Source organism: Accipiter gentilis, chromosome 3 (genome assembly GCF_929443795.1).
Source record: "Accipiter gentilis chromosome 3, bAccGen1.1, whole genome shotgun sequence".
NCBI lineage: Eukaryota > Metazoa > Chordata > Aves > Accipitriformes > Accipitridae > Astur > Astur gentilis.
In genome coordinates this window covers 28,420,883-28,438,475 of record NC_064882.1, presented here as the reverse complement: position 1 = coordinate 28,438,475, position 17,593 = coordinate 28,420,883, and positions in this window count along the sequence as shown.

The following is a 17,593-nucleotide window of genomic DNA, read 5'->3' as shown; positions in this document are numbered from 1 at the left end:
CAGCATCTCATTTTTAAAGTGGAATTTTGATATCTTCAGTAATTCTTCTTCATTTTATTCTCACAATTCTGGATGCTTTCAGAATCTGTTTCTTTAAATCCCAGTGTGCAATTCCCATGCTTTGTTTCTTCATGAAAAATATGAAAAAAATATCCAGAATTCTTTCCAAGTTATCTCAAGTTTCCATTGATTACCCACTGAAACAGGAAACATTTTAATCTACTTTTACTCATTTCTTAAACAACACGCACCTTATTTTGCATCCTGAAGTAAAGCCATCAAGCACAGTGATAATAACTGTGGGAAAGCAGTTCTTACAACAGAATCAGGGTAATAATTAATAGTCAGACATATCAGTACTTTATGGTTCCTCATTGTAACATTTCCCCTATGATCTATTGAGTTCTTACTCTCCTCTCTCCTTGCTCCAGGCCATATTGTGCCATTGTTTTAGGCAGATTCTGACAAAGATTTCTGTTTAACACTTGACAGCACAACATGTCCCGGCATATTTCCCCCCCTGCTCTTACCAAAAGATATTTACACTTTATTTATAATTATTTGAGTGTACAGAATTTTTCGTAAGTTATACAGAAAAAGGCTTGTGATTGTGTTACATATTACGTATTTGAAAACTATGCAATGTTTATCTATAAAAATGTAAAAAGGAACTACTGTATATTTTGTAATATAACTTTTCAAATTGTAACTGTGTATACTGCGTATTATGGAGGCTGTTGGCTCCATCAATAGGTTACGTAAAGATTGTTAGCAATGCAGAGACAAATTTCTTAAAGTAAAGATGAAAAACACCTACATACTTTCATAATATGGCTTAATGCACAAGGATATTGAACTCTACTTTTCTAAAAGATTTGAATTTTCTGTAATGAGGAATTTTGGAAATACAAGGTTTCTAAAATACTTTTTTAAACTCTTAAACACTACATCACATCTTTTAACTGTTTTGAGGACAGTATATGGCTTTATACTTTGTCATGAATATTCATCTTGTCTGTCCTCGTGCACTGAATGTAAAAATAAAGAGAAGTTTTAAAAAAATAAGATCTTTTAATAGTATCTGTTTATATACATATCATAGAAGCTTGCAGAAAAATGAGTATGCAGACAAGTTCTAGTCTGAGCTGATGCGATGTACAAGAAACAAGGTTAGCATCAAGCACTAAAGAAAACCACTAGATACCTGTGTGTCCAATATTTTCACATGAAGGAAAGATTTTCATATGGAGAAAAATAAAAATAATTGCTCAGTGCAATTGTGTGGGTCAAGATATTTTCTGGCAGGGTTCTGCAGGCTGTCCTCAGTGAAGGTATGAATGGGAGAGCAAAGCCAGGGCTGCTGTAACAACAGGGTGCATGGTGAGTTACAACAAATCGTCTGTACCACTGTGCTAGGCCGAGATTCTCCCTACTACATGAGAGATGGCAAACGGAGTGTTTCCAAAATGCTCCTTATACCCCATGACCTGAATGATGTCTGACTTACAGTTGGGCAAAAGTATCCATCTTACTCTTTTTTTAATCACACGTGGCCTATGGAGCTTAAAATTAAACAGAGAGAAAGAAATAAAAAGTACTCCTTAAATGCCTTAAAGATTATTAAAAAAGGTCATTAGACTTTCTAACTATGAGCTCAACAGTAGCTGAGGAAACAGCTGAGGAGCCCCAAAAGCAACTGTCATTCCCAGCCACACCATATTTTAGTGAAATGAAGACAGCAGAAGTATGTCTTGTTACACAGATATTTATGCACTACAGTGTAAATGGTCGTCTTCTAAAAATGCAGTAAGCACACTAGGGCCATGATTTAAAACTTATAGCTTCTTACACCCATGCAGAAATACTGTAGTTCTACATGCCGTCACCCTCCATGACTCACTGCCCATCAGGAATCAAAGTGCATCCAGGAAACGTGTGCGGGTTGTGCCATCCATCTCTCCAATTCCAAACCCTTTGCCGAGCTACCTAGGGAAAAGTTCAGCAGTGCCTACTGGTATTTCACAGCAGGTATGTCACGAAGTGCTGCACTGATTAGAAGCCTTCAAAATAACACTTCAGCTAATTGCCTAGTTGCTCCTGCAACTGGTCTCAGCCTCCTTCCTCTCTGCTTGTGACTTAACCGTGTTGTCCACAGCTCCTTCTGGTGCTCCTGTGCTTTTTTTACCCTCTGCTGAAGTTTCACGTTCACTCCCCCCAGTTTCAAATTCTTGATAACACTTCATTTAACTGCACCAGGGCTACCACTATGAAGGGTTCTCGTTGGTCAGAAATGCAGGTTAAATGCTTCGTCGTCTCTTTCTTCAGCTTGCCACATAGTGGTGGGCACCTGGTCAGGTCCCCCAGTCAGCCACTGGCCATGCCATTGAGAAAGGCTGTTCTCCGATTTACAGCAAATTATTTGGGGGTGCAGACTGGCGTGGTACCATTGGCAGTAGCTTAACCAACACACAAGAGCAAAGGATCTGAGCTAGTCAGTTAAAAATAAATAGCGAGTAATACTGAGCAAAAATCCACTGTTTCAAGAGCTGTGTAAGGGAGGATATACTCCATACACGTGCCGGGGATTACCAGGCCACACTTCAGTCGCATAATTTCAATAGGCTGTGCTTCCATGCAAGCACTTTATCTGCATTCAGATGGTTTTTTTCTCTAGCTAATGGCCAGTCCTGGTGTTGCCACATGCCAAAGGCATGACACTGTATGTGTGAACCCACTCATGATATTTTTACAGTGAATACTCTGTAGATCTTAGTCCCTTTATTACAATTCTACTACAAAGGAAACGCATGATTCATACGAGAGAGCTGAGTGTTTACTTTGCATATTGGGTAGTAATTATGCTGATTTTCATTGAGCTCTCCCTAAGCAGGTTTCCCCTAACAACTGAGATCCGAGTGTTTCAACGAGACACAGAAACAGAGCAAAGGCTAACATTAAAGTGTCACAAACATTCCGTCTTACTCAGCACCTGATGAAATTCCTTAATTGCCATTTACACTTTTGGGGTGTATCAATCTTTTTACACAGCTCAACATCTAAGGACACATTACCATGGCATAAACAATCAGGGTAATTACAGGCGAAGATATTTTGCAACCAACACCACAGTTGATAGATTGGGTTTTTTTACACAATGCAAAAAGCATAAATTACAGGACATGCAAACAATTTATGGACCAAATGCTGCCCTTGGTTAGGCAACATGCAACCATAATTGACATTAGGAAAATCGGTGCACGTGTGAACTAGGATAGCATTAAGCCCTATTTTAACTGACTAATGCAATGGCCTCGGGCGCTGGATCTCAAATGGTTGCCAGCAGAAGGCTAGCTCTGGTGTTGCTGTATAACACAAACATATGGTATTGCCTCTTGCTTGTTGCTTCCAGCTGTTATGTTGCCTGAAAAGATATTCTTAAAGGTACCTTTCAGTGTAATTTCTCTGTCTTCCTCAAAGACTGTGCTAGAACACAGTCTCTAACACTCCCCAGCAGAGTGGGAAGCATATGGCTACTGCGACCTGCTGGGTGCAGGGCATCCTTTGGCCCGTGCTTGAGGACAGGTGTGACACAAGGAGCATTTCTGATGGAAATGGCAGCACAATGGCTTGTATGCTGGAAGTGAAAGAAACTTAGAAGGTCTAAGAGTGTCCTGGGGAAATCTGCCTGGCCAAAGGTGGCAACCAGGCTGGGCATGTCCTCACCGCCCTCAGAGCTGACACCTCGCTTGGAAAGGGGAAAGAGGAAAGGAGCAGGAAAAACTCAAGCAGGTCATGGTGGATCAGGTGGGATCCCATCTCTGCCTTCCATCCTGTGTGCTTGGAACAGCTCTTCTGCCCTCCCCTCAAACATGCCAGTGCTGCTGAACCAAGGAACCCCCAAGGTGATATTCACCCAGCTTGGGAAAAATAGGGTCAGGGAAAGATATTTTGTTTTGTCCTGTCCGTCCCCCACATTGCAAGCCCAGGATGCTGGGGTTTGAGGAATCACAGACAGAGCAGGAGTGGGGCTGGAGGAACGGAGCTCCAAAATTGGGCAGAACTTCTGGGGGTCAGATGATGTGAAATTGATACTGAGGCTGGGTGACAGGTTGGACCTGGTGGTTAGATGACTGCATGCACATCACAGCAGGCAGAGATCGCTTTGGATTCATCATCAGCAATTTCAACACTAGCTTGAAATGCAGGGAAAAGAATCTGTTTTACTTCCTTTGGAGTAAACCAAAATGCCTGGTGAGCCCAGCAAGGCAGCCCGAGCCCCAGCTCATGGAGTTAGCAGTCCTTCTCCAGATACCTCATGGTCATGGATGTGATGGAGCACCTACTGTCCACACCTCCTAGTCAGGTAGGAGGCCACCAGCCATGCATTCACAATCTTAACAAAGCCCTCAATAAAGTGGACTCAAAGCATTCGCTGAGGTTGCCGAGGAGAGAAAGCAGCCTGGTGTTCAGGAGCACCCCAGCATAAGGCTTCATCTTGGGCACCGCTTGGGGAAGGATGGAGGAGACCTCTCTCCCTCTGCAAGGTGGCAGCCAGGCCATCTCTCCTCAGGTATACACACACATGGGGGATGCTGATGAGCTGGGTGCAAGCACTGCGTGTTGGTATGTTTAGGACATACATCTGCAGCTGGAAGAATGACCCATGTGAAAAAGTAATGAGGCACCAGTGACTTATAAAGCTGAGATATATACAGCTAGGAAAACAACACTGTTGAAATCAGTTACCGAAAAACAGTCAGATGGATTAATTGTGTGGGTCATTAAAGGTCATAATTAGCCCCTCCATAAAATAAGAGGTCGGGTTCCCAGGGAATTTGGAGGTTCTGCTTGTTAAGTGGTCTGCTACTGTTGCAACTAGTTGTCCTGTGACGGGTATGGATATTGCCTGAGAGCAGCACAAACATTTCTCTGTTAGTAAAACTAACTTGTTCCCAAACCATATTCAGCTGCCCCTCTTGGATGTGAGTCAGAGAGGTATAAGCCCTGACAGGCAACTTTTAAAGCTGTTAAGATGTCTCAGCCATGTGTGACAGGGATGAATTAAAGCATACCGCAGTTTAGTGTAAAACTTTGGGGCTTTTGCATGTTGTATTATCAGCTTGCTGTTCAGCAGTGCCTTGCGGGGAAGACGTGTTGCGTCGTACTGGGAGGAACATTTGAAGCTACGTTTACTCAGCCATTGTCACTCTTAATTAATAATGTTTCAGGACACACCACAGGGTAATTTTTGAATAAGAGTAATTAATAAGAGGTTCAGTCAATGAAAAATCTTACTACAGGCACACTATAGATAACATCGCGGAAGCTGTTCTGGGTCAAGTTTACCAGCTTACCTGAGCTGGTAAGAGCTGGAAGGATCACTCGGCCGGAGCATCCACAAAGGCAAAATATAACCCCTGTTTTGTGTTAGGGTGGTGAAGACTTGGGAGATACGTCAGGGTGCAACACCCAGGTATGTTCTCCTGGACCGGTCCCCGTACTTGCTTCACCAGCACGGTGGAGCTGTGGGGTCCCGAGGATTCAGCCACCAGGACTCGGGGCTTGGGGGTGGCTCAGGCACTGGGCAGCATGCAGAGGGAGCTCAGGGGGGGCTCCCCCCTTTTTTGCTCAGGAGCAATTCAAGCCAAAGTGTCAGGTAGATAGATTAGTTTTGCAAAATGCCTTGTTCCTCACTAGAGAGTGAAGTCTTAGTGCTTTCACATCAAGTTTAGCATTTCAAAGGTTTAGCAACCTTTTAAAAGATGACAAGAGAGACTGGATGGCAGAATTCCTTCAGCATACATACAGCACCTTCAATAAAGCAGACTACGGTTAATGGAAAATATCACTGTGCTGGCAATGAGTTTCCCATTTGACCAGTAGAAAGGGCCATTTCAGCACCATCTATTGACATGTCCTGGCAATTCTCCTAGATGCAAATCCCAGAGGAATTTAAAATTGCTTCACCTGGGCCAGGTGCCTCACTCACCTCAGGAACAGGCATTCCCATTGGCCTCTGTAGGGCACAATTTTCAAAGGATGTCTATACCTGAGTGTGCACGTTGTATGATAGGCATTTCTTAGTCTTAGGTCTGCAAATGACTAGTAGGATAACTGGTGTTGTGTAAGATATCACAAGCAGCCATAATAGTTTTGGGCTTTTTTAAAATAAACACATGTATTTCCACACATGCAAACAAGAAAATGAAGTAGAAATGAAAAATAATAAATAAACACTCAAAATGTTACCTAATATCTATTGGGTTAAAAATGAACACCATTCAAGATGGGCTGGGGAATTCACCCCCCCCCCCCCCAAAAAAAAAAGCTTCAAGCAGCTTTTCAGCTTAGAAAGAATGAGAAAAACTGCCCTAGAGAGATAAAGTATCTCAAACAGCTAAATCAGGGCTCCTAGGGCACAGCTAGTGATGCTTTAAAGCAAAAGGAAATGATTGAAAACAGCTGAAAAGTGACTGAAGAAAAGAAACCTTGCTGTAAGCAGTCATCTTCTGGTTTAAGGGTATGAGCCACAAACTGCTATGTATTTAAGCATCTGAAGATTAGCTTATGGTAAGCAAGGATTGTCTTGGAGATGCGTAGTTTAAGACTGTGTTTGTTTAATGAGGAAGTAAGTGTTTAATTTTTTTTATCATTTGGTATCAGTTTGTTGGTCTGAATCCACTGTGCTATAGTAGAAGGGAATGAGGTTTCTATTCAGAGTGAGTATTTTCTTGAACCAGAGGAGATTTGTGGGAAGGGGAGGGTGTTTTTTCTTGGGCATATCAGTGATGTTCTGAAAGACATACTCATTGGGGACCTTTTTGTTGATTGTTATTGCAGGAGTGTTACCCTTTTCTCTCTCTTCCCTAGTCACGAGCTAACTTCTGTGAGGGTTTTATGTACAATCAAAACTTGCTCTGCTAGCTGTGTAGCAGACCTGATGGATAAACATTAGTTAAGACTTTATCCTATCTGTAGGAGAGGAAAGGAAAAAAGAGAAGTAGAGCAATAGATATCTATGTACTTATTGCTTATTATTGCTATAATCCTTTATGAGGGATGGGTCAGATTTTTGTGCTTTGGGTGCTACAAAATACAGAGCAGAATGCTTGTCTTTCTGAAGAAAGCTTGCACTTTTTGTTGTGGGGAAAAAAAGACATAAAATGTGGCTAACCATCACGACACGATATGGACAACTTATCTAAAACAATGTTGGAGGAACTGAGGTGCTGAGACTTTTAGTCAGGGATGGATAGAGACTCATAGAATCATTTAAATTGGAAAAGACCTTTGAGACCATCGAGTCCTACTGTAAACCTAACACTGCCAAGACCACCACTAAGCCATGTCCCTAAGCGCCATGTCTATACATCTTTTAAATACCTCCAGGGAGGGGACCGAGTGCACCCTCAGTAAGTTTGCAGATGACACCGAGTTGGGCGGGGGTGTTATCTGCTTGAGGGTAAGAAGGCTCTACAGAGGGATTGATGGGCCAAGGCCAACTGTATGAGATTCAGCAAGGATAGGTGCCAGGTCCTGCACTCGGCCTTGTGTGTTTGCACTTGTTCTATCGGCATCCACCCCTCAGCAGTGCCTGTCCCCGTAGAAGAGGGAAGCATGGGAGGGAAGGACCTGAACGAGGAAAGCTGTGAGGAAATTCCACCCCAAATCACCCTGATGCGGGCCAACCTCTATTCCTTAGGTGCCTGTTGTCTTTGCTCAGGGCCATCAACTAAAGCTGGCCCAGCCTATTCCCAGCAGACCCAGCTCGTGCTGTGCCAGAAGAGGGGATCTGAACCAATCCAGTGCCACCTAGAGCTCTTTAAGTCCATAAAAAGCAACAGAAATTGAACCAGCCTTGCAGTTTTATTGTGTGATAAAATGCTTAAAAAGGATGCGGCTTTCTCAGCTGTGGAGTGGTTAACACGGAGCGCTGGTTTCTCCAATGGATTGAAATGGATATGAGCCCTAACTGAGGCTGCAAAGCAGTCTTTAAAGCCTTGTTTAGACACTCTGCTTGGGTGGAGCTCTGGATGGATTGGGTTGCTCTCGTGCTACGCAGGGCTGGTAGCTTGCAGGACAGCCCACAAGCAGAGTAGGAAAACTGCTGGATAACAGTGATATGAGTAAAAGGCTAGAAGTACTTTGTTGACAGAAGATTAGGTCAGGTTCTGACCAAACTATTTGAGAATCAGATAGTCACTTACTGATGCTATTCTTCTAAACAAATTAAACACCAAGATAAATGTGCAGAAAATATTACTGTAGTAAAGGTCTTGACATGCTGGAGGATCATAACATGTTATTTACTACCTGAAAGTCTTTTCACTAAAAATGTATGCAGAATACTGGATTACAGGAAAAAAAATGGAGTTGGCAAACGCTACATTATGGTTAATTCAAGTTTGTGAGGCAATACAGTGTTTAATATAGCAAAAATCCTACCTGTTTTGCTTTGCCTTGAGCAGCAGAACTGTTCTGGAAGGAAAGGGGGTGCACCACGGTTTTTGGCATTACACCGCCTAGCTCCAGGCGTTTGAACACCTCTGTGTAAAGGAAGGAAAGTTAGGCAGCTGAGAGAGGAACCACTACATGGCAAGGGAAGCCATCCTTTGGAGAGGATGACAAGGTGAGGGTTAGTGCAATGTGATGCTGAGATCCTCCAGCCTAGTAACAGGCAGCTCCAGTACTACCTACAAGTGGCATAGCCTACATACTGCATGGCACTACTGTGTGCGTGGATTGTCACTTCCACGATGATGTGAGGTGCTTCAGGGACTTGATCTTACTGTGAGCTAGCCTGGGTGTCTCCAGCCTAGGACTGGCTCAAAAGCTCTAAGCAGAAAAGAGACAGGAATTTAGATTGCTGAATTTAGGCGCTATTGGTGTAACAGGCAGGTGGTGGCTTCTTTTTTTTTCCTGGTAGTCTTTTGGGAAGAGCATTAAGTGCATGTGTCCCAGATCAGGCACCACCAGTAAAGACCACCGCCCCCCCCCCCCGCCCCCCCCCCAACAAAAAAACAAAAAACCCCAATCAACCAAAAAAAACCCAACCCCAAAACCAAACACCCAAAGATGGGGACTCATCCTGCTGCAACCATGTGAGAGGTGGCTGCTAGGGTGGGCAGCCTTGCACATCCCCTTGGCACCTTCAGCGAGCTGATGGTTCTGCATGTAGCCACCTGTAGAAATCTTAGCCCTGTAGTGGTTTCCCAAGGACTAGGTAGCAACAGAGAAAATGCTCATGAATACCAGCAGCACCCAAAATGCTGTCTCTGGGTTAGAATAGCACTGGAGTGTAAAACGACTCCTGAGAAGGCTTCACAACGTGTCTAGTCCATAAGCAAAGCTCCCATTGATATCTCCTGTGGCACAAATACAAGTGATGTTGACAGGACTTTCACATTTCTCTGTGATGTATCAATGATTTGCAGGGGCAGGGCAGTTTTCTGTGGAGTCAGAGATCTAGACATGAATCTCCTTGGACTAAAGGGCTGTTGAGTGTTGTTTCATCCTGGCTAGGTTCTCCAGTCACCAAGCTGGTTTTAATAATAAAAAAGCTGCCTTTGTATACAAAGACAGTAGTATAATCACACAGTCCTATCAGTGCATTAGGTATATATCTTATAATTTTTGTTAACACACACACACATATATATATCTATCTATCTATCTATAAAAGGCACCAGTAGGGTAGCAGGTTCTTGGACATGCTGGGCACTGGGGCACCTCCACACAGACAGGTTTTTGTCATTTACAGTAACCAGAAGCTGTAATCAAAGATAGCCAGAAATATGCACCACAAATATCTCTGAGTTTTGAGTTCCTTATTGCCATTTCTCTGAGTTTTAAAGAGTGCTGGAGCAAATTACGCAAAATATATTTCAAATGGATTTGGGGGCTTATAATTGCAGATGTCAACAAAAATTAGGTGTCTAAATTCCAGTTTGTAAGGCAGTAAAGGGCTTGGACTGAGAATTTACCTACTCTGAATTTATAAAAATTGACTACCTGAGTGTTACCTTTGTGTGGAAGAAACTGTTAGAAATATTACTTTTCAGTGAAATGGGACTTTCAGCTCCCAAATTTGCCCTTTAGCTCCTGAATACTCACACTTGTGAGCGGCCTGTGGGCTTTTCTGCCATGGTCTTTGAATAGGAAAAAGATTTCTGCAAAGGTTCGTATTTACAGTCAAGTCTAGCAGAGTAATTCAGTTTTCTGTCATAAAACACAAGGACAGTCATGTGATATTTCTTTCTGTGGTGAGGGGAACTGCTCTGGAGCATGGTTTTATTTGCGTAGTGGTAAAAAGTCCAGTTTTTCTGCAAAATAACCCATTTCTATCAGAAACTGTCCTGTGGAATGTGTGCAATATTTTATCTGGAAGTCAAATGTCCAAGGGAACAATCTATTTCATTACTTTTTATTGGTGAGACACAAATCCTGAGGACACGCTCTTAAGTTTGCTTCTAGCAAGCAGAAGCCTTGAAGGAAGACACTGCAACAGTGACTCAGTGTTCTTAATCTGACGGAGATAAAATAAATTTGTCTTGCAATGTAGATTACGCACCTCGTGAATTGACTTCACCTGTGTGTGAGTAAAAGTACGTCAGCATGGACGAGCCTTGAGTGGTTGAGATACATGTTGGGGCTGATGGGACAGAAACTATGGTGAGGCCAGCAGTATGGAAAGTTTATGGGGAAAAAGCCCCATATCACAGTCCAGCCATGCTGCAGACCAGTTATGGGTGTTCGGACTCTTTGCTGCTCCCTGTGGCATTACCACTCAACATCAGCGATCTAACATGGCTTATAAACCTGAGCAGGGTTCAAGTGCTATTACTGTCTGGACCTTTGCCCAGGACTGCTGGCTGAAAAGGGACAGTTATCTCTGCACTGAAGAGCAAGTAGAGGTTAACTTGCTGATAGTACCTGGGATAGCCCATGCAAGGAACTACCCTGATGAATCATCCTTGAACTAATCTGTCTTGATTTGTGCTACAGATAGACTTCCAGGAGAATATTCCAAGCCCTTCTGTGTGTTGTACACAAAGTCACTGTATTTGTCAGAGAACTGCAGTAAAGACCCAGAGAACTGTTCTTTTTTTCTGGATAGAAGAGTGGTGAAGACCGTAAAAGGCTTTGGAAGACTCTCAGGACTCCAGTGATTGTGGGGTTTGGGGTTTTTTGTGTGTGTGTGTCCTTCTCTCTTCTTCTTTTCCCTTGCTTCAATTTATTCACAGCCAAACAAAAGTGGCTTTCTTTTTCAGCTAACCTCAACTTAAAGCACCAGACTCTGGCATGATGGTTTTGTGTGTTGTGCTGGTTTTGGCTGGGATAATTTTCCTCATAGTAGCTGATATGGGCTATGTTTTGGATTTGTGCTGAAAACAGTGTTGATGGTAACACAGGGATGTTTTCGTTCCTGCTGAGCAGTGCTCACGCAGAGTCCAGGCCTGTTCTGCTCCTCACCCCCCTCCACCAGGGAGCAGGCTGGGGGGGCACAAGGAGCTGGGAGGGGACACAGCCGGGACAGCTGACCCCAGCTGACCCAAGGGATATCCCGCACCATATGACGTCATGGTCAGCAACAAAAAGCTGGGAGAAGAAGAAGGAAGGGGGGGGGGGATGTTCATAGTTATGGTGTTTGTCTTCCCAAGTCACCGTTACATGTGATGGAGCCCTGCTGTCCTGGAGATGGCTGAACACCTGCCTGCCCCTGGGAAGCGGTGAATGAATTCCTTGTTTTGCTTTGCTTGTGTGCATGGCTTTTGCTTTACCTGTTAAACTGTCTTTATCCCAACCCATGAGTTTTCTCACTTTTACTCTTCTTATTCTCTCACCCATTCCATGGAGGGGAGTGAGTGAGCAGCTGCATGGTGCTTGGTTGCTGGCTGGGGTTAAAGCATGACCTGTGTGGAGGCAAGCAAGGGCGAGACAAATATCTAAGAGTTTTTAGATGAATTATTCTTCAGTTAAGTAGCATTGATACTGTGTATCTTCAAAAGTTGCACCTCATAAGCTGAACTTCTCTTTGTCCCAGGTGTGAAGTTGTTAACGCTAGCACAATCTTTCGAATGTTTCAAAGAAAATCCTTTTATTGGATTCAGTGAAAGAATTGATTGTATGCATCTTTATGTATTTGTAGAAGGGGCCTTTATTAAACCCAGCCTCCCACCTTCACCGCTTCAAATAGCTCTGGAATTATACTAGGCAAGTAGGCAAAGAGGTGGGTAAATATCTAAATTTCTGCTTTCATCTGCAAGTGGTGGTGAGGTAGGTGGGTGCCTGGGGAATTTACCTGTTATGGTTTTTATAGGCAGACTTATGACCATAAAAGTTACTTCAGCTGAAAGAGGGATTTTATTTTATGCACATACCTTTAACCAGCAGTTAATGCATCACAAGAGAATCTAAATATTCCCAGGAATATGGTATTGGGTCACAAGGTACAAACCAGCATGAGATAGGGCTTTGGACGGCAGCCTGATTTTTTTATTTGGTTTTTTTTTTCTTCCTCCCCCTTTTGCTAATTGAATTAGCACACGGGGTAATAAAGCTTTCTCAGAAAGGTGCATAGGTATTTTATTACTCAAAATGCTGAACAAGGTGTTTACTATCCCTGATATCAGCATCAGTGTAAGTGACTCTGTCACATGCTGTTCCTCTGCGTAAACCCCTGTGGTGCTGATAGTATCCAGGCGCCAAGGATCTCCTGTGTATTATCGCTGGATACATGAGATATGAAAAAGTGAAGCTTTTTGTCTCCTTTTAACATTGGAAAGGCACAGAGGGTATGTTTGCAGAGCACACTAATGCAGTGCCACATGGGATAGAAGAATTTGCCTTAGGAGAGCCCGAGGAACAGGCTGTGCAGCAGCACTGCTGCCGGACTGCCTCGGGACCCTGGCCCCAGGAGCTCCCAGGTCGCATCTGCACTCGCCACGGTTACCTCTGCATGGCTGTCACTTCTGCTGGCGATTTCAGCCTCTCCAAGGACATCTATGTGCTTTCAATGAGTGTCGATGATCACTTTTAATTCTGTTAGTCCACTTTGGGTATCTGAAGAATGTGGCCAGAATCACTCTAGGCTATGGAATTTGGATTCATGTCTCTATTTTATGGTGGCTTTTCAGGTCGGTGAAGTAACTCCTAAATATTGGCCTATTGGTGCTGGTGATTTTAATGTATTAACTTATTGTTGCTTGGGATCAGACACAGCTGAGCAGTAAAGATTTAAAAATATCTAGAGGAAAGATTTCTGACCCTCCACGACTTCTCATATTTGTTTAATTTAGAAAAGTCTAGGCTATTTTTACCAGAGTAGAGGTATCTGGATTTCCCCTATTGGTATTGTAACCAACAGAATTGAAACGGTTAACTTGTTTTCCAGGACTAGCATGCTGTGGTCGACTGGAAAATGAAATCAGAAGAGCTGTCCACGTGTAACTGGAGCTGGCTTCGAAGGCCAATGCAATGCCAATGAGCAGATGTGAGCCTCTAAACCTTGCCAGCTGGGTAGAAGAGCAGAGTTGACAGGGGACAAGGAGGCAGGGTCAGCGTTATTGCCACTAAACGACTCTGCAGAGCAGAAGGGGAAAACTACACTTTGGTCTTCCTGGAACAAGGCAAAGCATGAGTGGAGGCTTTGATTTATCGTTCCAGTCGGTCAGTACCGGCATGTTTTGGAAAGGCTGTCCCGTGGCCTACAGACACCTGCTGAGCACACTGCTCTCCAGAAAGCAAGCCTTCGAGACGGCTCTGAACACGTTTGGAGCGCTGGAAGACACACCTTGCTACACAGGCTGGTGACATCAGGGGACTGATCTCGCAGCAGTTGCCTGGGAGCGGAGCGGAGTCTCACAGCCTGTACGAGAGGCCAGCGGTCAGTTCGTCCGCACAGTCGACCTCAACAAGGCCTGAAGGAGACGCTTGGGTGCTGGCTCCTGAGCATCTCGGCTACTTGGTGGTGCGCTTCCTGGCCTAACTCGAGCCCATTTGAGCAGAATCCTCCTAGACAACGGCCAGGCACCCTTTGGGGGTTTTCTGGACCAGGACTGGTCCCAACAAGCAGTGCACCAGACAACGGGATTCCCAGGAAGGGTTTGACTGCTCACAGCCAGCTAGCAGAGCTGGGCCTTCGTTAGCTTAGTAATACAAATCTAGCCAGGAAGATTTGCTTCTGACTGGCACAATTAAAGATACTTGCTGTGTAAAATCCATGACTCAAGCCATGCCATAATGAACAGATAGCGAATGCTGTGCAGGTATCTCGGTTCCTGCTTTGGCGGACTGTCATAAAACGGTGCTAGGCTCTGCTAACGGACTTGCGCTTTTTCCTGTTCACCTGGCAGAACTGATAAGAGCAAATAGCAATGCTCAGTATTAGGAGCTATCTAGAAGGATGAGCGATTAAGGAGAGGTCAATGGGGACAGATGAAGGAGAACAACAGGAATCAAAAAAACGTGAACCAGGGAGGTAGGCAGGCAAGGTCAAGGAATACGTTAGCAGAGAGGAAAGATCACCAACACAGAGTTATAAACAAACCTGTTGCAGCCAGTTTTCTTCTAAGGGGTTATTAAGATGCCCAAAGGTGGCTGGGTATCTGATAGCACTTACTAAACAACTCGAGTCCCTTAAGTCACTGGGGACACAGCACTGGTGGAATTTAAGTTTGGAACCTCAATGCTTCAGAATATCTAATCTACTGCAAGTGATTGGGGGGGTTTTTTTGGTTCTGGTGGGGTTGGTTTGTTTTTCCAAACACATCTAATGCTTACTGTAACGTAAGCATGCACTGTAATTATGCGAGTGATCTTTTCCTTTCCATTTTTTTTACTCATTACTCCTGATCTCTTCTGGTTTTGATGCTCACTTACCTGTATGCAGCTGCTTTTTAACACAGATACCTTGTAATTTAGGCATAGACTGTTACTGTTTTTACTCTAAATAATAATTTGGCCTTCTAGCATAGGAATTAGGTCTTTTTGTAAACATCTAAGCTGTGATGCGTTTCCAGCACCTTTCTATTACCAGTAGCTGCTTTTTCTTCATTCACAATATTCTGTTGATTATTCAGGAATTGCTCCTGTCACCTAGATCTCTGAAGACAGCACAGGAATTTGCTCCATGTTCAGACTCCCCTTGTCATTCTTTAGCTTCCTCACACTTGGGCTTGTTTTTCAAAAATTCCAGCTTTTTCTTTCACTTCTGTTCTCTTTCTACATCACAGTCTTTTAATGCAGTTCATGCATTTAGGGGAGAGAGGAGGTGTGTGGGTGGAATTCCTCAGCCAAAGCTTATTCAACCTGTTTTGTACCTTTGTGCTGCATTTCATCTAGGATAAGGGTCAACAGTCAGCCAGTGTTAAATGTCATAGTCCATTAGTCAATGGGGACAGCTTACACAGACAAGAATCTGCTATAAAACAAATCTCTTCACAGATAATCCATGTTTCCCACATGTGTTTAAAGACCATCTATGCTTTCCCAGTAGCTCAAATGGGAATACAAGAGTTGTGACAGAAGGTATACTTATAATACATAATCAGTATGCTGGGACTGATTCCCATGCGTTGGCCCCTTTATCACTGAATAAAATTCCTATTGCAAGGCATGACTTTTCAACATGTGTTAATACATAACATTAAGCACGCACTCAGGCCTGTACATCGGGATGTAATGTTCACCACTGTATGGACTGGGAAGCAGCACCATGCAGGGGTCACAAAGTCACCACATAAGGATGCCCACGTTCAGGTCTATTGTGGTACTACCTTGCTACATAATTCAAAGCTGAACAAACGTTTCAGCATAGTTGCAAATTTTGCGTAACTGGTTTGAATCACCTACTACATAACCATAAAGTTGTTAACCACTCTACTCATCATTGACGACTTTTTTTTTTTGAGCTTATCTTCACCTCCCTCCCTTTCCCAATCTGTAGTTGCTATCCAATTCTCACTTTTTTCATAGGACTTTGATATATTGTATGTAATAACTTCTGTCCCTTGTCACTTGCTGTAACACACATCTGTTCACTCGGTTTAAACTGCGTAAATTTTTTTATAATTGGGCATCTATTTTGTAAATAACCACTCTGAAATTCTTTGTTGTCTCTAATTTAGTTGCTAAAGGTGATTCTGTGCTGAACCAAGGGAGAAAGAGAAAAACGGCCATCACTCATACTGCCTTAAGCACTACCTGTGTTCTTTAGATGGCTGGGCTTCTATGAAATGTGTATAAACAAGCAGCATTTTAGTTCTATACTTGTGATTTAGTATTTCCTTGCTCCCATCCTGACCACTCAGCATGGGCTGCAGAAACTATAAACTTCAGTGGTCTTGTTTCAATTTATGAAAAAGAATTCTAATTCTCACTTTTTTCTTTTTTTTTCTTTTTTTTTTTTAATTCCTTGTGGATGTAGTACAACTATGTAGCTTCTTTGCTTAACTAACCATCCTCTCTTTGTAGGAATTGTTTGATTCTCTAGGTTGTCAAATAATAGCCCCCTAGATCTTGTAAGAAGTGAAGGATGATAATGTAACTCTTATTATTTCAGCCCTAAGTATTGCCAGTTTATTGTGAAGAGCTGCTTACCTTAACATACTTTAAATATAAGTTGGTAGAACTTCTGATGTAATAGATAACAATAAACAAAGACCTAACTATTAATGGCTGGTGTCAAGAAATATATTGGAGCTTCAGCAACTGTCTTCCGAAACACAGACGTGAAATCATGTTTCTGGCAAACCTCCTCAAACCAGTTAAAGTTGAGAACATGGGCTTACTTTGGAGAGGAAAACGTAGTCAGCCCGACTGCTAACACTCAACTCTGACCCATATGTACACAATCTAAACCACTGCTGCTCTAAGAACCCCATGATTTCAACACATGGGTTGCAATCATGCTGCCACTGACAAACTCCCATGAGATTAATATTTCACTAGGGGCTTCAATTTTGCTACATCTGGCACATGTAGTAAAATATATCTTGCACACAGAGCTTACTACAAGCAAGATTTGCCATATGCATGTCCAAATTAGTTTTTTGTGACCATCTAACTGTATGGGCCATTTGGTACCTAACATCATGCCTATGTTGTGATAATTGTCTACTTGTCTTCAAAGGCTACGCTTGACTTCCCGCAATACTTCTGGGTTTACCATCTAAACCTGCCCTAGTTCTAATACAAATGCACAGTTTTCTTTTATTAGGTAATAAAAGTAACGGTGAGAGAATTCTTGAAATATCCATACATTTGTGTTAAGGAATTTGATATAATCAAATTCAGCTCCACAAGTTTTTGCAACTCAGAACGGACTCAAAAATGCTGGTGGTCCATTTGCAATGGATACCAAAAGCACAGCATGTAACCTCTGCAAGTCAGCAACAGTTTAGTATGTAAAAGTGAAGCTCCTTTGTAATACTTCAGAATACTTAGCTGTACATAAAGAGAACCCAGTATGTATCTAGACCTGTACTAAGAACAAAAAGTATTCTTTGCACTGTTCTTGCTCAAATAAATGAAAAACTCAGTAATGTGGCACACTTAATTCACTTTCTGATTATATGGCTGGAGAGCAGGGTGG